Here is a 23,345-nt window from a genome sequence, read left to right as displayed (position 1 = left end):
GAAGATAACCGGCTGAAACAGAATTACCGAGCCGGGACCCAACGTCTCACATACATGAGCATTAAACCGATTCTAATCGCAAAACATTTAGTATGTACCCATCCTGTACTTCTATCGCTGGGAAAGTTCGCGAACCATTTTCAATAATGAAACATTCTGTATGCAAGTGTACCATAGGAATGTTTTTTGGAATGTAAACATTTATGCTAATGTATGTATGTACACATGTAATCTGAGTTCGGGACTTGAAAACGAATCTTTTATTAGCAGGCAATTGAGTGTTTTTTTTGTTCAAATTATTTTTAATGCCCTTGGTAAATGCGGATAGGCACATTTTATTTTATCAGCTAACATTTGGTGAACAATAGCAAGATGTCAATCTCAAAATACCTTTCTCGTGCAAAACTGATGGCAGGACCTCTTGAGAGTCCGCGCGGGTAGGTACCACCACTCTGGCTATTTCTGCCGTGAAGCAGTAATGCGTTTCGGTTTGAAGGGTGGGGCAGCCGTTGTAACTATACCTGAGACCTTAGAACTTATGTCTCAAGGTGGGTGGCGCATTTACGTTGTAGATATCTATGGGCTCCAGTAACCACTTAGCACCAGGTGGGCTGTGAGCTCGTCCACCCATCTAAGCAATAAAAAAAAACAAAAAAGGCCTAGTGAATCAGTGCACGCGTCCAGGAGCTCCGTGTGGCAGTCCCAGGTGCGTTTGAATCCTAGACGTATATCGGAGACCTAGGATACCTTGCTGAGCAAGTTTCGTATCCATCCCCGACCAGAGATCGATTGGTTGTCCAGACCCAGTGTGTATATCATATAAAATACTGTGATCCCCAAGTACCTTTGTTAATAGTTCCTTAAACAGCAGCAATATTACTGTTTTAGTCACAATCACTGACTTCGGATTTTCGTGTATTAAAAGTTGAACACCAGATAGCGGACCAATAAATTCCTTCAGGTAGCTCCATAGCTATGGTACAAATGCTGATTTCTTAAGTAGATCGCGGACTCTTATTAATTGTGTTGATGAGTTGAGAAGATCTATGGGAATATACCTGAATGTTATGTTCAGACCCTGGCAATTACAGCAAGAAGATTGGTCAAAGAGGATGTCACTTCCCATAGTCCTGTGTCTATAAAAGCTTTGACAGAAAGACATTTAAAACTTGAAAAGAAATCCTTAAAAAAAGTATAGTAAAAGGAAAGTGTAAAAGCTAATATAGATAAAGTAGTTATTAAGACGACCGTCTGGTGTAGTGGTAAGTGACATGGTCACTACACAAGGGGGTCGCGGGTTCGAATCCCGCCTAGGAAAGATATTTGTATGATAAATATAAATGTCTTTTCCAGGGTTATGGATGTATATTAATATATGTATGTGTATAATAAAAATCTTACATTTATTTCCGTTATCTGGTACCTGTAACACAAGTTCTTTACGAACTTATCACGGGACCAGTTAACGTGGCGTGATTGTAAGTAAATATTTATTTTATTATTATTTATTTAAATAAACAACAAAAATTAAAATTGACAACAAAAATACAATTGACACATAAATGACAATAAAATAAAAAATCTGTCTTTATCCTACGTTTTATAAGCACAGCATTTTACAATAGATTATAATCGAATGGAAATCATAAGTACTCCATGAACGATGACTTCAAGATTGAGTCTCTCTCCAACCTCATGTCTCAAGATGAGTGTCGACGGTCTACGTAATTAATGTGAGCCAGGGGCTGTTCAAAACAGATACACGCAAAAGGATTTCGACCCAATGAGACCGGTATTAGATGACATATTATTCTGTCGCGAGGGATGTTTTGTGGTGAGCCACTATTTTTTATTTTATGGCACTTTAATGTGCCACTTCTGATAAATAGATCCAACCGCTCTGTCGCAGTATAGCGTTTTCATTTAAAGAATCGCAGAATTCTTCGGCGATAAACTTTAGCTTCAATCCAATCCAAAGAAACTACTCATAATTTTTTTTTATTGCCCTTGTAGGCAGGCGGGCATACGGCCCACCTGATGGTGAGTGGTTACCGTCGCCCATGGACTTCAGCAATGCCAGGGGCAGAGCCAAGCCGCTGCCTACCGCTTAATACTCTCCATAAGCCTCGTTTGAAGAAGGACATGTCATAGCGCTCGGGAAACACCGTGGAGGGGAGCTCATTCCATAGCCGGATGGTGCGAGGCAAAAAAGATCTCTGGAAGCGCACTGTGGATGACCGCAGTGGCTTCAGGTAGTATGGATGAACTCTACTCCGGTGGCGGGCGGTGCGGTGGTAAAAACGAGATGCCGGTATCATCTCGAATAATTCCTCAGAGCACTCCCCATGGAACATACGGTACAAAATACAGAGGGAATTGAAGTCCCTCCGCAGACCCAGAGGTTCCAATATTTTAACATTTCAACAATTACTTAAATAAAATAAATAACTAAATTGTCTTTTTATATATTGACCCGTGCGAAGTTGGAGTTATTAATTATCTAATGGGATTAGCTCAGAAATATGATACGCTATTTTTTTAACTATGTAATATTTTGCCATATTAATTTTAAAATATTATTATGCATCCACTTAAATTCTTTAAGTTTTTTAGTCTTAGTAAACACGATAGAAACCTAATTAAACAACATAGCCGAAACCAAGACTTCTATAATAATACATACGTTACACACAGAGGGTACATTAATACATTAATTTCAATATTTTTTGTTAATTTTTATATTTTTAAGCTCACATTTTGTCACTTTTATGCAATCCATGAATTTCAGTTTAATTCTTGTCTATTAACTTTCTATTTTTGTGTATCTGAAGTAAAGCTGTTGTATTCTTTTTACGAGGAGCACTGCTGCTTGAGATACAGATTTTATCACCTAGTTCAAGCACAGATGCACATTATGATTGTGTTTCTCCTTCTATGTTAATAATAAATAAATAAACAAAAATACGTAGTCGAATTCTGTTGCAAAAAAATAAAAAAATCCCATAAAATTGGCTAAATTCTTTTGTCATACAAGCTCTGTACAAATTTACGACCGGTCAACACTTAGCAGTTGGAATAGGCTGTAAATATAAAGCGTCTCGCTTCGGACGAGATACGGCTGTGACGTCCGGTGGCGTGAGCTGAATTCTTGATGCTTTCATATATGGGGTGTTGGAAATTAGAACAACTAAATATTTTGGTAGAAAATATTTAGTTACATATTGTTGGGGAGGCGAACAGTGATGTACGAAAACTAAATTTTATTTTTTAGTTTAAATTAACCTACTACCTTACTAACCTGACGAAATTAATTACTAAAAATTACATTGCACAGGTACATAGGTGTTCGTTCTTAGGTTGGTAGCGTGTGCGTATAAAAACATATAAATACTGAAAAAAGAATGAGGTATTAGTGGGTACGGCCATACTGTAGCTCCAAAGTAGATATAAAGGGTGGGACAGTCGTTATTATTGTTCAGACTTCGAATTTCAAATTTTCGAACGTTCGCCATGTCTGTGGACTGCTAAGTACGAAGTGTGTCGTCAGATCGTCCATCTTCAGTAAATAAAATCAAACAATAACCGAACTTACAGTCCTTTGATCCACTGTAATAGTGAGCCAATCGTTTTCAAAAATGATTAGATTGAAGTCAGTATCCGCTTTGGTCTTTCTGACTAACAGATGTACCTAAAGTTTATGTACGATGATGATCGCTTCGGAACTAGCCAAGCCGCATGCAAATAGCAAAAGAATTAAATTTCGAAACAAGCTGTGTGAAGCGTTTTTAGCAGTAAGTTTTATATTTAGCAGAGCCATAAAGACCCCGTTATTCATAGTGGGTGTTTCCGTCGACGCTGGTTCCCTCGCTTTCATGTAACGTGTCGACCTTATATATTTTATAGTTGCACACTTTGTCCTGCCAGCTAACGGGATAACGCCATCCCCTTAGAGAGTATTGGAGACAATTTTGTGCATAAAACTACTCGAGCACAAAGATCAGCTGAAATACCGGGCGTGTGTCGCGAAAATGCGGCACAGATATTGTCGTGTCTTTGTTTGGTAATAACTGGTAAACTTACTGGTGGTAGGAACTCTTGTGAGTACGCACGGGTAGGTACCACCGCGCTGCTTATTTCTACCGTGAAGCAGTGATGCGATTCGGTTTGATAGCCGTTTTCGGTGGGGCAGCCGTTGTAACTATACTGAGACCTTAGAACTCAAATCTCAAGGTGGGTGGCGCATTTACGTTGTAGATGTCTATGGGCTCCAGTAACCACTTAACACCAGGTGGGCTGTGAGCTAGTCCACCCAACTAAGCAATATAAAAAAATACTTAATAACTCGTAATTTTATTTAAATTTGTAATTTTTAATTTTAGTTTGTAATTTTGTTTTTAATAGCCAATTTGTGGGCTCGCTCACTATGTACATTAATACAGGTTTGCTGACTGCATAATATATCATTTAGATTGCAATCCAGATCAGATATATTATGTACTAATTGTACGATTTAGTTAATATGTAATGTACTGTAATTATTGTGATTAGTTTTGTGCATCAATAAAATTTATATATACACAAAAATCGAGCCAGACATGACAACATTATTAGCTGTTCGAATTAACAATTGTAGTCATTTTAAGTCCTTCGCCAACCTAGAGATATAATTACATTGTGATGACTCTTGAAGGGAATTCTGGGAATACTTTGAGATAATATTCACGCGATGATGCATTGTTGTTTATTTCAGTATTTGATCATCGATTTTTGATCAAAGCCATCACATATTCTTTTTAAATCCTTATAAGTATTGACGACTTCCTCAATTGCAGCTTGCGTTATAAAATATAAGTGTAACGCGTTTAGGTTTGAAGGGTGGGGCAGCCTTGTATTGTAAAAACTTGAGATTTTAGAACTTTTTTTTTTTATTGCTTTTTTATGGATGGACGAGCTCACAGCCCACCTGATGTTAAGTGGTTACTGGAGCCCATAGACATCCACAACGTAAATGCGCCACACACCTCGAGATATAAGCTCTAAGGTCTCAGTATAGTTACAACGGCTACCCCACCCTTCGAACCGAAACGCATTACTGCTTCACGGCGGAAATAGGCGGGGTGGTGGTACCTACCCGTGCGGACACACAAGAGGTCCTACCACCAGTAATTACGCAAATTATAATTTTGCGGGTTTCATTTTTATTACACGATGTTATTCCTTCACCGTGGAAGTCAATCGTGAACAATTGATAAGTACGTATTTCATTAGAAAAATTGGTACCCGCCTGCGGGATTCGAACACCGTTGCATCGCTATATACGAATGCACCGGACGTCTTATCCTTTAGGCCACGACGATTTGGTGGAATTTTCAAATTGTTTTTTCAACGACTGTTACACTTCTGAAATCGAAAGGGAAATAATAGGTAATACTGTTAGTGCTATTTCAAATAAATACAGGTAACTAGAAGCTACTGCAAAAAGGAGAGTAATTTTTCTGAATGAAACATTTCAACTATGCCTGTATGTAGTCTTTTACCATTGTACATTATTTAGTATACATAAAAAATAAACAGTAAAATTACGGTTATTCCCACATATTGTGTGTTCATAGTGCGTAATGTAATTTCCTAAATAATTCATAAACAAAAATCTCGTTACCGTTTTTATTTTTTATTGCTTAGATGTATGGACGAGCTCACAGCCTACCTGGTGTAAAGTGCTTACTGAAGTCCATAGACATCTACAACGTAAATGCACCACACACCTTGAGATATAGTTTTGTAGAAGTACCGTCTTATGTGGTTATGTTTTCTTTTCGTGTTAGAGTGTTATATAGCGTGTTATAAAATACCGTGTTATAGGAAGGTTATCTGTACAGCACTGATTTAGTTGTGGTTATCATGTCATTTTGCAACAGATCTCATGGGTACCATTAAATGGATGACGTTCTTCTACTATCTTCTTCCTCAAGCGGCATTAAAACCATTTCCTATTTCCTTTTTATTTTAAGAAAGATTTTTTTTTCGCACAAAACCTTCCCCAATCGATATTTACAATGTAAAAGGTTTTTTTTTTTTATAACGAAATATCAAAGCAATTTTTGTAACTGAAGGCTTCGTCGGCAAAGTCGATCCATACCTTCGTCACGTCAACTGACATAACAACCTTCAGCAAAACTAACCCCTAGAGGCTCGATTTTAAAGTGAAAATTCCTGTAAACGACTTTTTGTTTCTGTAAACATCATCTTCGACTCTTTTGTTTACCGTAATAACGTATTTATGTGAAGCCGGACAAGTTAATTCGGTTTACGATCGGTTCTCCAATAAAGGCTTAGTTGAACGCAATATATTTGCTTGGTAACAGTTCTACTAAAAATGTTTTCTCACGTTATTAAAGTCTTTAGCCGGGATTTTAGTGTTGTGCCGTATAGCTTAAATAACCTGATATCGATATATCGATAGTTGTGTTCGAGGAATACTTGTCTTACTAAAAAGCATAGGTGACTTTGATCCTCTTATGGGTCATCTCCTCAGACATGTACATATATGACACCACTTGCCTTAAGATACCAGGTTCAGAAACCTCAAACTTTAGCCTGAATCCTCATACGTGCTCATGGTTGCATTCTCGTACACAGATTTCACTAGCACTCTACCACAAGTACACTCTAATCTATATTAGCACTCTCGTTTCTCTCTCTTACTCACTAAGTTTTTTTATTAATTTATTGCTTATATGGGTGGACGAGCTCACAGCCCACCTGGTGTTAAGTGGTCACTGGAGCCCATGGACATCTACGACGCGCCATCCACCTTGAGGTATAAGTTGTAAGATCTTAGTATAGTTACAACGGCTGCCCCGCCCTTCAAACCGAAACGCATTACTGCTTCACGGCAGAAATAGGCAAGGCGGTGGTACCTACCCCCGCAGACTCATAAGAGGTCCTACCACCAGTGAGAAAGTGCTGCATACATCGCAATAAACTATGTATGTTCAGAAATGTGAAACGTTAAACAGAACAAAAAATACGACGAGCGTCGTCACATCAAAGGTGTATCATTTAATTTATTCAGTTTTTTGTGACTTAGGTTATTCAAAAGCAAGAAAATTAAGGGGACAGAGCCTTGGGGACTGTGGGAAATGTGAAAAGGGGCAGAGCATCATGACTATCTTTATAAAGGACCTCTTTGAATCGGTCATTAGTGTTCTCAGAATCTCTTAGACTTATTTATCAATAGGCTCTTTTTATTGTAATAGATGGATGGGCGAGCTCACGGCGTACCCGAAGCTAAAGCTTGCTTGCAGACGTCGCAACGTGATTGTAGCCTACCTTGAGACGTGAGATTTAATTATCAGTAGCTCTTTCGCCATTAAGAGCAAATGTGTTTCTTTTTATATCGGAAAATATTAGAAAAAAACACACTTCACACAAATTTGATCTTTAGAAAAAGCTAAAAACAGTAAATTTAATTAAAGCTAATTTTACTAAAGGTGGTATATTACTGGTGGTCCTCTTGTGAGTCCGCACTTGTAGATACCACCACCCTGCCTATTTCTGCCGTGAAGCAGTAATGCGTTTCGGTTTGAAGGATGGAACAGTTGTTGTAACTGTATTGAGAGCTTGGATCTCTAGGTAGGTGGCGGCATTTACGTTGTAGATGTCTATGGGCTCCGGTGACCACTTAACACCAGGTGAGCTGTGAGTTCGTCCACCCACATATGCAATAAATAAAATCAAAAAAAATGTTAATGAATCTTTTAGAAACGTCATAAATAATGTTATTACTATAAAAAATATAAGTTCAAACTGTAAAAGTAGTTTTATTCGCAAAAACCGAAGAAAATACTGCACTTAGTAAATTTCTAACCTTCTCTTCCTTGAACTGATTACTAAATATCGATAATACAAAACGCATCACTACCATGCCTCCGGACGCTAAGAAAACGGATTTAGTGCAAGGTTTTACGGAATCGATATCCCGTATTCGGCGCGTAATGATCCTCTGTGTTTTTTGTCGATACCAATTTTTACGAAGTATGTAATAAAAGTAAGAAAATCCGCTTTCCCTTATTATTTTTAATAAAGTTATTTGGAAACTCATTAGATTGTAGACCAATAGTGATTATTAGCAAAGGATAAACAAATATCACATTCACGATCTTGAGCTTCAGGATCTTAGCTTAACTTGTGTTGTGGATCCCGGAAACACACATATGAGACAAACAGAAGTACATCCAGAGCACGAAAACCAAAATATCCTTAATTCACTTTAACCGGGAATCCCAGATCCCGTTATTTTTCTTCTTCTTTCCCGGCAGTCTGGTTAGGGTGATCGTGGTTGAGTCGTTTAGTGGGTGGGCCCTAAAATTCCTTGGACCCGCGGTCTGCTCATAACACTTTGCAGACCGTTGAGTCCCACATACCTTCGTAGTAGACTCGGGACCTCGTAGGAGGTTCGGCCCCCGGCCCGAAAAAAAAAGGGTAATCGTGGTTAACAGTGATGGCTCTGTACACAGAAGATTCTTCTTTTGGTTCTCGATGTCCTTCCATTTGTAGCTTCTTTTTTTATTGCCCTTGTAGGCATACGAGCATATGGCCCACCTGATGGTGAGTGGTTACCGTCGCCACACCGTCGCGTACAGCGATGCCAGGGGCAGAGCCAAGCCGCTGCCTACTTACTACGCTTAATACTCTGTACAAGCCTCGTTTGAAGAAGGACATGTCATAGTGCTCGGGAAACACCGTGGAGGGGAGCTCATTCCATAGCCGGATGATACGTGACAAAAAAGACCTCTGGAAACGCACTGTCGATGAACGCAGCGGTTCCAGATAATATATTGTTGTACTATGTTGCCAGCTGTAAAAGGACCTAGTGAAAACAGGTGGGCCACGCTGGATGCAGGTGGTAAACAACCGGCCGCACTGGAGATCGACTGGACAGCCCTATGTTTAGCAGTGATCTGCTATAGGCTGAGATGTATGTATGTATGTAGAGGTACTATAGTTGCAAAGCACTGGATAACAGAAAATTCGGTATACTTTTTGATAGGGTCTGTCCACATCAAAAGCACTTGTCGTTACTGGTGGTAGGACCTCTTGTGAGTCCGCGCGGGTAGGTACCACCACCCTGCCAATTTCTGCCGTAAAACAGTAATGCGTTTCGGTTTGAAGGGTAGGGCAGTCGTTGGAACTATACTTGAGACCTTAGAACTTATATCTCAAGGTGGGTAGCGCATTTACGTTGTAGGTGTCTAGTGGTTCCGGTAACCACTTAACACCAGGTCGACTGTGAGCTCGTCCACCCTTCTACTCAATAAAAAATAAAAAAAAGTGGATTGAGTCACCTGGAATCGGCTCTGAGCCCTATGAAACTCAAAATATAGATTGAACTCTGGTCATCTGTTGAAAGTAGAATCTAGTAAAGGATACTAGTCAACGTTCACGAAAAGGTCCTATTGCAAGGACTCAATAACCGATCTACTCGGAAAATACTCAGTATGGGGGCAGTAATCTGCCGTCACGGTATACTATAAGCTTTGAAGCAGGTGCAAGTATTGTGAGGAGGAGGATGAAACCTTGCTGAAGAAGCATCATGTCTGACCGGGGTCCTTAGGCAGCAAAAGCTAACCAATATCGGAGAGCGCAATTTTTGCCTCAAGAAGCTGAATAAAATATCCATGGAAGTTGAGCCTATATTGGATTCGGGCCTGAACAAAGATCTTACTGGGTACCCGTGATGGGTGGGCTTGTAGTCGCAGTTACGGTAAGCAGCGGCTTGGCTCTGCCCCCGGCATTGCTGAAGTCCATGGGCGACGGTAACCACTCACCATCAGGTGGGCCATATGCTCGTTTGCCTACAAGGGCAATAAAAAAGAAAAATAGATGTGTGGTGTCGTGGAACACCGGATAGGAACGAAGTTCCTTATTAATTTAAAATATTAATTTGAAGTTCTATTCGAGGTATAAAGAAAATAATTATTCGGGTATACATTTTTAATTATGATTTTTTTATTGATAAAAAAAAACTACTTTATAAAGTTATCAACTTTATTGTATTAACAATGATTTATAAAAAAGTATATAATAATAATTTACAAATAAACAGCTATATAAAACCACCGTTTGCGAGGTCAGTCCATTTCTTTAGGCATTTGCCTCGAGGGCTTTTCCCTTCCGCTTATCGTTGGACTACATACTTTTTCGTGGTCCAGACTTCACTTATTACTTCACTAATCCGACGATGCGAACCTGTTTTGTACAACGTAGTAATTTATTTTTCAATAGACAAACACGAACGAGCCACGGGCCAGATTGTCAAACATTACTAACAATGGCCCAAATAGAGTAAAGGCTTCTCAAGATCTTTCTGTAAGAGTTATAGCGCCACGGGAATGTAGTAAGTAGGTTATCATTAATAAAATATTCTGATTTTATGAAATTGTTTACATAATATGTGCTGTTTGTTTTATATCCTACCTATGCTGATAGCTTTGAGAGGCTATATCAGCGTTATCGAACGAGTAGGTAAGCTCACGAGGCTCAACCTGGCGAAGTTGCTAACACTGAGCAAGAGCAATGCTTCTAGCACCAGATTGGAAACGCGACCCACTGAGAAGACCCGGCGAGAAACTGGGTGGGTTGGTTTACTCGTCAAGCCCTTCGTCGCAAGCGACGGGTTCGACGAGAACGATGATCGGTGCTTGAGGTACCTAAAAGCAACGTTAGTGGATCGGGAGGATCCGAAATGACGTGTTTTGGGCGTCGTCGACTATTTACCATTCGGTCCGAAGGATCGGGAATGTAGGTACCGGTGTCCACGATGAGAGGGTTCTCGTGTCGTACCGCTTTCGCGAAATGGTGCACTGATTTCGACTGCGTATACTTATTGATGGACTTTAGGTCCAGGTTGTCGTGTACGTCGATGTTCCTGAGAAACCGTGGGGCTCCGACGGCTATCTTGCAAAAATCGGTAGGCAGCGGCTTAGCTCTGCCCCTGGCATTGCTGAGGTCCATGGGCGACGGTAACCACTCACCATCAGGTGGGCCGTATGCTCGTCTGCCTACAAGGGCAATAAAAACAAAAAAAAAACCGGATTTAATAATTTGAAGGGGTTTCAAGTTAGTGCGGGCCGCGTGAGTGAACACCACACTTGCATAGTTCATGACCGGACGTATGCAAGTTTTTTTGAATGTCACCTTAATATTATTTCGAAGGGACAATTTACTTCACCTGCAAATCATCGTATAGAAAAACTTCAGCGCTGCAATTTTGATACATTTACTTGGAAAAGAGCAAACAAGCTTTGCACTACTTGTTGATTCATCTTAGTAATGAAACTGTAATGCAAATCTATTTTATTAGTTTAGTTATTTTAAAGCGTCTGAATATCTCTTTCGAATAAACACATTCTGATTTTGAGTAAATCAGCTTTTCAAATCACCTATCGTCGTATCAAATTTCTTCTTCTTTTTCTCCACCTTATCCCACTAGGTGGGGTCGGCATAGCTAATTTTTCTCTTCCATTCTCTTCTATCAGCCGTCATCTCAACACTCACTCCTCTCTCTCTCATATCGTCATTCACACACTTCATCCATGTCTTCTTCGGTCGACCTCTTCCCCCTCTACCTTGCACTACCATTTCCATACATCTCCTAGTCACTTACATCTTCTCTCTACGCATCACATGTCCATACGACGCTAACCGTCTGCTCCATCGTCGTATCAAATTTGTTCCTTCAAATTTAAAATTATCATCTTACGATACATTAAATGACAGAATTTCCACTGAGCAGTGTCTATTTAATCTAACAAAGGGGACCTCGGAACAGGAAAATCTCAAAAATAAACACGATATTAATCTAATTGTTAGGAATGATTTATAATGAAGTATTACAACATCTGAGATGAATAAAATGCTGGCTAATATTTTTTTGATGTTTAGACAACTAGAAGGTGACTCTTCACAGAAGACTTCACTCCACTGCGCATCCAAAAATATAATCATTTGAAGTAAGACGAAGCGAAATTTGCTTGCTATCCGGTATGCCAGTTTTTTTTTTTTTAATGCTTGTATGGGTGGACGAGTTCACAGCCCACCTGGTGTTAAGTGGTTACCGGAACCCATAGAGATCTACAACATAAATGCGCCACCCACCTTGAGATATAAGTTTTAAGGTCTCAGTATAATTACAACGGCTGCCCCGCCCTTCAAACCAAAACACATTACTGTTTCACGGCAGAAATAGGCAGGGTGGTGCCTACCCGTGCGGACTCACAAGGGGTCCTACCACCAGATTCAGGCATTTGTCAAATATCTTGTGTTGTATGATAGCTACCCACCACAACAGTGACAACAAAGATGTAATAGCGGATACAAAATTGCAAATTTCAAATAATCGCTCGGGGGCCCTGAAACTGCGATACTTTAAGACAAATATTTTTTGTATGGAAACTAGCGACATCTTGTAACAGACGCCCTTAAACTTATATGCTCATGTTAAAGTTAAGGCAATTAATTATTGTAAACTAAACACAGAATATAAAAAAATAATAAATCATACAAGTCTTTATTTGTTGTAGAAAATTTACAGAATCCTTTATTAAAAACAAAATATAGGATAGGTTTTTCTTAAATAAATATATATTTATTAACAATCACGCCACGTTAACTGGTCCCGTGCTAAGTTCGTAAAGAACTTGTGTTACAGTTTACCAGTGTGCTTAGTGCGAGTTTTGTAACGTTCTCACTAGCGAGCCAGTTTGCTCAAATTTGTATGCAATTGGAACAGCGCCCCTAGCGGCAAACGTACTCGGTGTTATTTTGTGAGTGCGAGTTCATATTAACGTTGTGATCTCGTAACCGAGTAATTTTACCGAAATGAGTACTACGAATGACATTTGTGCGAGTGCGTGTTACAAATTAGTGGATTTTAACGTTTCGATCGAGTATTTCTTTAGTAGTTTTATTTTTCCAACTAGAGAGGCAAAAATATCATGCCATAGAGCCTAATCTTTTTTTATGAAAAATGATAATATGGAGTGAAATGGATTTGATTAATTTGAAGCATTAATCAATTGGCATGGAATGAAATGAAATGAGATCAGATAATATGGGATAAAATATAATCTCTGCAAAATGCTGATTATATACTGAGATTTTTTTCAGTGGACCTTTTCGAAGACTTCGAGAAGCTACGTCCAGCGGTTTTGTTTAATTTTTTTAAATTTTCGCACTTTCACAGATACTAAACAGTTAATAAACCCACGTTACTTTGTTATTGCACAGATGGGTGGACGAGCTCCCGGCCTACCTAATCTTAAGTGGTTACCGGAGCCCATAGACATCTACAACGCAAATGCCGCCTCCCACCTTGAGATATTAGTTCTAAGGTCTCAGTATAGTTACAACGGTTGTCCCACCCTTCAACCCGAAACGCATTACTGCTTCACGGCAAAAATAGGCAGGGTGGTGATACCTACCCGTGCGGACTCACAAGACGTCCTACCACCAGTAATTACAAAAATTAATTTTGCGGGTTTGATTTTTATTACATGATGCTATTCCTTTACAGTGAAAGTCAATCGTAAACATTTGATAAGTACGTATTTCATTAGAAAAATTGATACCCGCCGGCGGGATTAGAACACCGGTGCATTGCAAGATACGAATACACCGGACGTCTTAACCTTTAGGCCAGGACGGTCTCAAAATTACACTTATACACGAAGAAATATTAAATACGCATTAACTAAGAAACATTAAATAGACAAAATAAAACAATTCACACAATTTAGCTCCTCGCGGTCCCTCCAAAATGTATTTTCATCTTTTTTTCCTAGTTCTTCAATTGTAAATGAATAAATCAAAATCAAATCGAGTTTACGTTCTATACGGTGAAAAATGAAGAATTGTGAGTGTGAGTTGAGATATGCTACTCGCTTCGCAGGGCGTTTATTCACCGAGAGCAGCAATAATATTATTTCTCGTATATTGGTAGCACGTGATGTTTTGGCATTAGACCGTCTAAATGAAATACAACGCATTTTAACAGCATTTTAATGGGAACCAACTACTTTCAAAATTATTCGGGTAATGTCACATGCTCAATACTATTTTGTACCTTTAGAATTAAAGTGGCTCAACCCAAAATTCTTAGTTTCTGGTAAACTTCAATATTGTAATACAATAATTGTATTTTTTTAGTTTTTCGGTTTAAACACTTTAAGGCATGCCATTTTATTTGAAAAAGACAGAAAGAGTACTTTGTCCTTTTCTAGACTAAAAGAGACTGTTTAATTTTATAAGCTGATAGAATAATATAGAAAAGAATAATAGGATACCCTCTAATCGTCACATTGGAAAAAGGTATGGCTTTATCATTTTATCATTTAAATTAATTTTTATTGCACTTATAAAACTAATTTAATTTACAATATGTAACTACATATATCTATAACTAATCCGTACTTGTCAAATTCCTCATAAATTGTCAATATTCTTAATAAAATTCCTATTAATAATATACAAGTGCAAATGTTGAGCTGCTTGCCAGAAATGATATAATAGTGTTTTGTTTTTTTGTTGTTTCCTTGTAGGCTGCCTGTAATAATCTAAATCTGTGTGAAAGGCAATAAATGATTTTATTATTATCTACTAATGGTAGTCCAGTGGTCGAAATTTGACCATAATTTATTTAAATTTTAAGTTTGAACATTATTATAGTTCTATTGTCATCTTTCGATTATCATCATTTCTATAATAATCATTGCTCTATGTCGCCAAGGCTACATTATAGAAAAATAATATTACAGACAAAAAATATTAATCTATTCTCAATTTGACCACAGATTGATAAATCAATAAACAAAAAAAGTATAAATGCATGTGTGTGTGTGTGTGTCAAATACATGGTAATGTGTGTAAGGTTTTTTTATTCATTTAGTTTATTTTTTTATTGTTTATGCACAATTAAAAAAAAAAATCAAGTAATCTGCACTACTTCTCTATATTCTCTATGAGTGTGGGAAATTTCATACTTCTCCGTCCGCGCAATTTTCGTAAAAAGGAGTCCAACATTTTTGCTACACGTATTACCTACTTAAAATGTAGGTTCTTAATAATAATACATAAGTGTTTTGAAATATAAAACTAATCTTAATTTTTTAGTTATACCACTTCCATTCTAAGGGTGCAATTTCGTAAACAAACTTTGCCGTAATGGCGTAACCTTTAAAATACACGAAAACTGCCCAGCATAAACATATTTTTTTAGTAACTTTAATAGAAGTATTAGAATTAGAAGTTTATTATAGAATTTATTTAATTGTAATTACATATTTAGACATACTTAACATAATTAATCTTGGAATAGGTAATTATTTCAGCTTTTTTTAATTAAAGAAATTATGTTTTACATAGGTTTAATCTTTTACCCGTTGAACGTTTATAAAATGATTGTATTTACGGTAATAGTGTTGATGATCTTCATTAGGTGGCCCAAATATACTAAAATTATTACGAGCATCCATCCTTAATTATAAATGTGTAAAGAAGCAAAATTATTATTACATTGTTCAAATTTCTATATAATTTATAAATATAAATCTGTACGTATGTACCTGTAAATATGTATATTGCGCGCGTGTGTATGTGCGTGTGTGTATATATTTATATAATAGATAGATACACAGTGTGCAATTCATTTCGAAATTATTCTTGCCCATCTAATGGTTGTCTGGAAGAGATCACTCTTAGCGATAAGACCAAGAAAAAATGTTTCACAATTATTATTCATTTTGTGTACAATAAAGAATACTCTTTCACTGGTGGTAGGACCTCTTGGGAGTCCACACGGGTAGGTACCACCACCCCGCCTATTTCCGCCGTGAAGCAATAATGCGTTTCGGTTCGAAGGGTGGGGTAGCCGTTGTAACTATACTGAGACCTTAGAACTTATATCTCGAGGTGGGTGGCGCATTTACGTTGTAGATGTCTATGGGCACCAGTAACCACTTAACATCAGGTGGACTGTGAGCTCGTCCATCCATCTAAGCAATAAATAAAAAAAAAACTCTATCTCGCTCTCTCTCTCTCATCAAACAACTCTTTAAAAAAAAGCAATGATTTAATAAGAATTAAATGAAAAAGCAAAGAATTAATATGTATTTACAACTAGCAAGACGTCTATAAAATTTTCTAACCGAAAAAATATATGTGTATAAACCATTAGAATAGATAAAAGCTTAAAAAACAACATTATTATTAAAAACGAAAGAAAAAATCTTGATATTGTATTAGTTTCACGGCAAAATTTTTAGTGACTACTTAACTTGCTTGAAAGTGAAGAAATACTCTCAAAATCCATTAATTTGCAACTCGCACTCGCACATACAATAATCGAGAGCCTCCTTCGGTAAAGCTATTCGATACATGAGACAGCAACATAAACAAACCTTCTCTCTCCCACAAAATGAGATTCATAAGCTTACCACTAGGTGGCACTGATACAAACTCACACAAATTAAACATAACATTAACATCGACTGAGTAATTAAAAAAACTCGCACTAAGCACAGGTACATTACCCATTACCCGACTAATTATAAATATCGTTAGAAAGCTTGGCATTTCAATTAAACGCCTTAAAAAAAACCTTGCGTGCTACCAATATAAAAGAAAAAAATATCGCTTCTCAAGATGAATAAACGTCCTGCAAATCGAGTAACTCGCACTCAGAGCTCCGCACGTTTCACCGTGAAGAGCGTACACTCGATGCGAGTCAATCGATTCCATTTTTGAAACTCGCACTAAGCCTACAGATTACGGAAATAAAATGTGTAAGATTTTTATTATACATATACATATATATATATATATATATATATATATATATATATATATAATATACATCCATAACCCTTTATCATACAAATATCTTCCCTTGGCGGGATTCGAATCCGCGACCTCCTTGTGTAGTGACAATGTCACTTACCACTACACCAGACGGCCGTTAATATGTTACTGCTACCTACAGGAGCAATCGAAGCGAAGCCATCTAGTGGCCGACGCCCGAAAAACTTTTTGTTGAGTGCTTGAGTTGCCTATCTATAACTAATTTATGTCTATTATCCATGCAGTCGCCGTTTGTCCGTTCACTGTGAACGCGCCTCTACGAAGACAAAATATCACGTTCATTATTAACGAGGCCGAAATAAAGATTCAGCTTTTGATTCTTGTAAAGCAATTAGCTGCGACCCTACTCCGTTGTCATGTCCAATCGATACTAAAATTTGGGACAAAAAACGTTATATTAACGGAGCTTTTGGTCTGTTCATTGGGTGTTTTTCCGTTGGTTTTAGAATATAATTTCTATTTGAGGCTGTCAGCGCCAAAGTGGCCTAACACACAATTTTTCATAATCATGCTTATAATTATGTATATTGCAATTTATTTAAAATATAGTAAATTTTGATGCAAAACCGGTCTATCCATAGTTTCACCCATAGATAACAATAAGCTTTGTAAGTATTATTTTTGTGCGTATTGTTTTTTTGCCTACTTAAATTCAAATTCATGAAAACTTAAACCTCATTGCTTCATAATAAGTAAGCGCTGACGGCTTCATTTATCAATAGGACTTGATCAGAAAATGAAATTAAGATTTTGGTATTCGCAAGAGAAGCAGCGGTTTTTGCACTATAGTTTTGTGAGAACACAGGATTAGAAGACCAGGACAAATGTTACAGACTATTTAGTTCGATTCCAAAAAAAAAACCTAAAATCAAATGTATGTGACATCTTTTCCCATAGTCTATCCAAAAAAAGAATCGTACCTTATTATTGACATGTCAATGTCAAGTGTTACCTAAAATGCTGGGTTACGAGTTATGTTCTCAATATTCCCAAAATTACCACCCTTGACTTTGTAGTACATTAAATTCAGTCACCTAGCTTACTCAATCCCAAACAATAGTTGTGAAGAAACATTGATATCAAAATCTGTTTTGTTTTGTAAATTCAATTAATCTAACAATTTCAATAGAGACCGATCCCAAACCTCACCCAATATTATCACGCTAATCTTTAAGTCTTATTCGTTTATAACAAAGACTATTTTCCTCTGATTCCAGAGCAGTAAAATATTTAGGTTAGAGCGGCCTGCCCTTTAGACTGAGGGAAAACAAAGTTAGCGGTTGTATTTGATGGACATAACCTATTTCTAGTTCCTGAATTTCGTGTTCAACCAAAATAGGGACGACGGCCATGTAGGTTTGTATTAAAACCAGTGTAAGTGACATGTCAAATGTATTTTTTCTGTGATTGAAAGTTGCTTCTAATTGGATCAAAATAATTTTAGGTGTGCGATTGAAAATTCGGCAAACCTGGGCTTATTTCAAAGTACATTCATTGTTAAAGGTAAAACAGTCGGCACTCCGAGAAAAACTTAGATATTAATTAGTCTAAATAACAAGACGGATCTGACGCGCAGCCGGAAAGGAGATGTGGTGCCGGTTTGTGAAACTCCTTACGGAAAGCATGACTGCCACGACAACTACACTAAGAGCGGAGCGATGAAGAATAATAAGAAATATCAAGAAGTTAATTTTTAACGTTCATAGACAATGGTGAAGCCACTACCCAAAAACAAGTCCACCTTTTCAAAAATAAATTTACCAATGGCTTTGAAAATCTGGTAATTATGCCCACATACCAAAACACATAGCCCGGTCTTATACACAATCTGTTTAAACTTATCATTGTTGACAGCTTTTACAAATCAGTACTGATATCTTATATGTTTGAATATCCTTGAATCGAAGGTCTAAATTTGAGAACACATTTCGCTGCGGCTTAACGGCGGCGGCGGATAATTAAAGTTACTATCGTTAAAGCTAGTCCCTTGAGGATTGCCAGTGTTTTAATTTAATCTTAATGTAGAATATATTGTTATAGTCATAGCTGAAGTAGCTTATACAGTATCAGTTCATACTTAGACCAGGTCCCAAACGAAATAATGGAAGCAATAAGTAGTGATAGAAGAATATTTTCTTTCACTACCCATATCTCAACTATCCCAAAATCAGTCGTGTGCAAATTTTATCGAGTACACATAGTTCTAATACATGATTGTATTAACGTTAACCCCCAGAACAAATCTATAAATAAATAGACAATAGTTTTATACAAGACGCCACAGTCCAATCACTTATGTAGCGCATCAGAGAATTTTATAGGTATCTTAACGATCGTTGTAAAAGTTTATGTACTGTAAGTTTAATCCACCGTAGCAATTGTTTCTGATAGATGTCTAAAAGTCTTCTTTATAGAGTTCTAAAATAAACAATAGCTTAAAAAAACTAACAAAATACACTTTTATAGAAAATCCAACAAAAAAAATAGAAAATAAATATGAATTATAAATAGTGTAAGAAAAAAATATTTTATTGTAAAAAAAGCGTGGGGGGCATAGTATCAGTGATTATAAATATTTTATGAACAGATATGAGTAGAAGGGTTATTTTGATAATATCCTGAAAAGCAACAACCAAATATTATTACAAAAACCAAGAATAAGGAGAAGATTAAGGTCTAACAAAATTGCGGCGATAACGAATAACATTTTTACTAGAACCTTCTCGTATAAAGAATAACATAAATTTTGACACAGGATATAATTTGTTTAATAGTAAACGAAACGATGTAATCAAAACAACTTTATTATTTTGTAGCAAAAAACATCTTAATATATATTTTTTTCTGAAACAAATATTACATACTTACGCATGGTAATTCCCGTATGCTCCCACGGGTGCGTTACAACAGGGATTGGGGATACCAGAGCTAAGGATTTACGGGAAAATTAGGGAGTTTTTTTTTTTATATTTGTGTATTCTGTGATTATTTTGAACATAAAACATTTATCGCGTTCAAGCAGATCTTTTAAATATTATCCTATGTTAATTCTCTGTCTGCTTTGTGTTTATATATTTCGTAAACAGATTAGTCCTTTAGCTATCTGTGCGAAAACAAAAATTTAGTGGAGAGCATTTATAGCTGTCATGTAAACTTAAATTAGAAAATAGCCTGTCGCATTTATTGGAGATTTCCAAGGATTCTTAGATCTCTACATGCTGATTTATCCCACGGAATTTCAAGACTTTTACTCGCCAACCCCATAGACAATATATAATAAATTTGCCCGGGAGTGCCTGCGAGGACTGGAGGCTTTACTTTTAATGAGTTCCTGGATTCCGCAGTCTTCACATGCGCATTATATTTATATTTATGATTATATATTATGATAACCTTTATGAGAACGTTTTATGGTTGTTTTAAACACCCTTCCCGATTTATGTTTAAGACTCGGTAACGACTCTCGGAATGCTTGCTGTGTATTCATTGGTTTACGTCGGTCGGTGAGATGAATTGAATGCGTCATTAAAATAGCAACAGCGGGTAAAAATTGCACAGGAAAATATCGGGGAATATGTTTTCTATAAAAGGAAGATTTTTCCTGGTGATAGGGAGTATTGAGGGTTTCATGCGTTTTGGTTTGATAAGTAGACTAGCTATTGTACAATATAATTAAGGATTGAACTCGGTGCGGGTGGCGTCGCGAGTGTTGATCGCGGGAGCCCTACTACTCTTCTGACCCCGGGCGGAGGTCATATGTCGGATGAGAGAGTGCAGGGGTAGTCGTTTGGTGTTTAGGCTAAAACATCGTTAGGCCCGTCGTCTGCTCCCAATATATAGTAGTAAAATAGTAAAATCCCATATACCCCGCGTACCCTATTTTTTTGTTTTTTTTTTAGATACTAGGTATGAGGTTCGTAATATAATTAATTAGTATAATTATATTAATTTAATTAATAGATTTAAATTAAAGATTAATTTAAATCATACTAGACATACTAAAATAATCGTTTTAACAGAGTAAACGAATATAGTTCAAAATATTCTTCCCTAGCTGAACGAAAGAATTAAAATGAGTTCGAAATCGCATTTACCTTGAGTTCGTCTGTCCCTTTAGAGAAATAAGAAAAACTCTCTACCACATGCTAACGATATTGTTTGTTGTTGTATTTTTGTTCCTAAGGCCTCCAAGGGTAAGGGCTTCAACAATATGTCGCCATCGCGATCAGTCTTGCACTACGCAATTTACTTCGAGCAGGCTGCTTACAAAGTACATCAGGTTCTAAACAAGTATTTAATATTTTTATTTATTTATTCCTTTCACCTTCCACCTTTTTTGTTTCGTTTACAATGGCGGGTTATAGCATTGACCTTATTGTCAACGTTTTGAGTGAAATTCAATTTTGGGAGTAAATATTCTGACATTGAAATCTGACGTGAATTTTTGCATAAATATGTAAAATATTGGGTGGGTTTTGAAAAACTGCTCGGTTGAAGGTTTTTGGGAAAACCTGCAGTTTTTTTAGGCTACAAGCGGAAACATTCGTGGTTAGAGGTGTCTACATTGAGGTCCGCGTTGAATTTTCTCGGCCTCATTGTAGACAGTCTTGGAAACTTTCGTGCTTATTTTATTGGTTGGGTTGGTCCCCAGGTTTGTTGTTGGGGACACTCTAGCCCGCCGTTGTGTTACTTTCAACAATGTCAAACAACTATGAGAGATTGATCGTGTAACATGTTTCGGCTGGGCAGGCTGGTCCAGCTAGAGTGTACTAGCAGCTCTGCCTGGGCGGTCTGATTGGCCACTCTATCGACACGGTCAACGTAAAGTCGAATCGCCTCGACGACTCTGTCGGCCGGTTTTACTTGGAGTGACTTGCGTGAGTGTTGGCATTTCTGACCGCGGTAGCTCCCTCCTTCTTTCGGATTCTATTTGGGCCTGGATTGGACACTTAGACGAGAGCGCAGGAGAGTCTGTTGCCTCGAGTCTTGGAGCAAACCTTCACGTCCAGAGCATGGGGCATCCCCGTTCTAGAGTTTGTTTGAGTGTTGTAAATTTTTAACTTATTTATGATTTAGATGGTTCGCCGAGCTCACAACCCACCTGGTGTTAAGTGGTTACCGGAGTCCATAGACATCTACAACGTAAATATCGTCATCCACCTTGAGACATGAGTTTTTAGGTCTCACTTTTAACAGTACAACGGCGGCCCCGCCCTTAAAACCGAAATACATTACTGTTTCACGACAGAAATAGGTAGGGGGTGGTACCTACCCGTGCAGACTCACCAGACGTCCTACCACCAGAATGGAAGCAGACTCTTCATAGATTCAATTGCACACGTGGCCTAAGGGATAAGACGTCCGGTGCATTCGTGTTGAGCGATGCACTCGGTGTTCGAATCTCAGGCGGGTACCAATTTTTCTAATGAAATACGTACTCAACAAATGTTCACGATTGATTTCCACGGTGAAGGAATAACATCGTGTAATAAAAATCAAAACCCGCAAAAATTATAATTTGCGTAATTACTGGTGGTAGGAGCTCTTGTGAGTCCGCGCGGGTGGGTACCACCACCCTGCCTATTTCTGCCGTGAAGAAGTAATGCGTTTCGGTTTGAAGGGTAGGGCAGCCGTTGTAACTTACTTGAGACCTTAGAACTTATATTTCAAGGTGGGTGGCGCATTTACGTTGTGGATGTCTATGGGCTCCAGTAACCACTTAACACCAGGTGGGCTGTGAGTTCGTCCACCCATAGAAGCAATAAAAAAAAATAAAAAAATGTTTGGACAAAAAAAATAATCACAAAAGGTCTATCTAATCTTTGTACAATTTCATACAAGTACTTGACCTGAAGCGATTAATTATTTGTGGTTTGTATCTTATTTTGATATTTAATCGATTTTTTTAAGTTTGTTAGATGTGCTCGTGGTTACGGCTACTGTACACGGTTGTCGCATATGTACCAGGCACAATGACAAATCGTCTTCTCAGATTGAAACTCTATAATTTCAAAACTTACTAATTTTACAGGAGAGTGTTTTAAAGGTATAACACATGTATGTATGGTTATGTACATGGTATGTATGGTAAAGGTATGTAATATTTTTAATATTGATCATATTTGCAACACATTTTTTTTTATTTTTTACCAGTTACATTGTTATCTGTCTTTTAAAGTAAGATAAAATTATGTATTAATTTTGTTAACAGTAGTCAAAATAAAAGTAAACTAAAAAAAAAACGTAAAAGTGAACTACGCTCTTTTGACACTATTTATGAGAAAAATACTGGCGATACCGAATGTTTACGCATATTAACTCGATTTCGAATATTTTTTGAAAATTGCACACTTTTGATATGAAAAGGCGAAATATGAAGCCTGCTGTACATATTCCAATTATTTTGTATTCGACTGATAGTACGCAGA

Source organism: Bombyx mandarina, chromosome 06, assembly GCF_030267445.1.
Source record: "Bombyx mandarina strain Sakado chromosome 06, ASM3026744v2".
NCBI classification, from domain to species: domain Eukaryota; kingdom Metazoa; phylum Arthropoda; class Insecta; order Lepidoptera; family Bombycidae; genus Bombyx; species Bombyx mandarina.
This window is presented reverse-complemented; position numbering follows the sequence as displayed.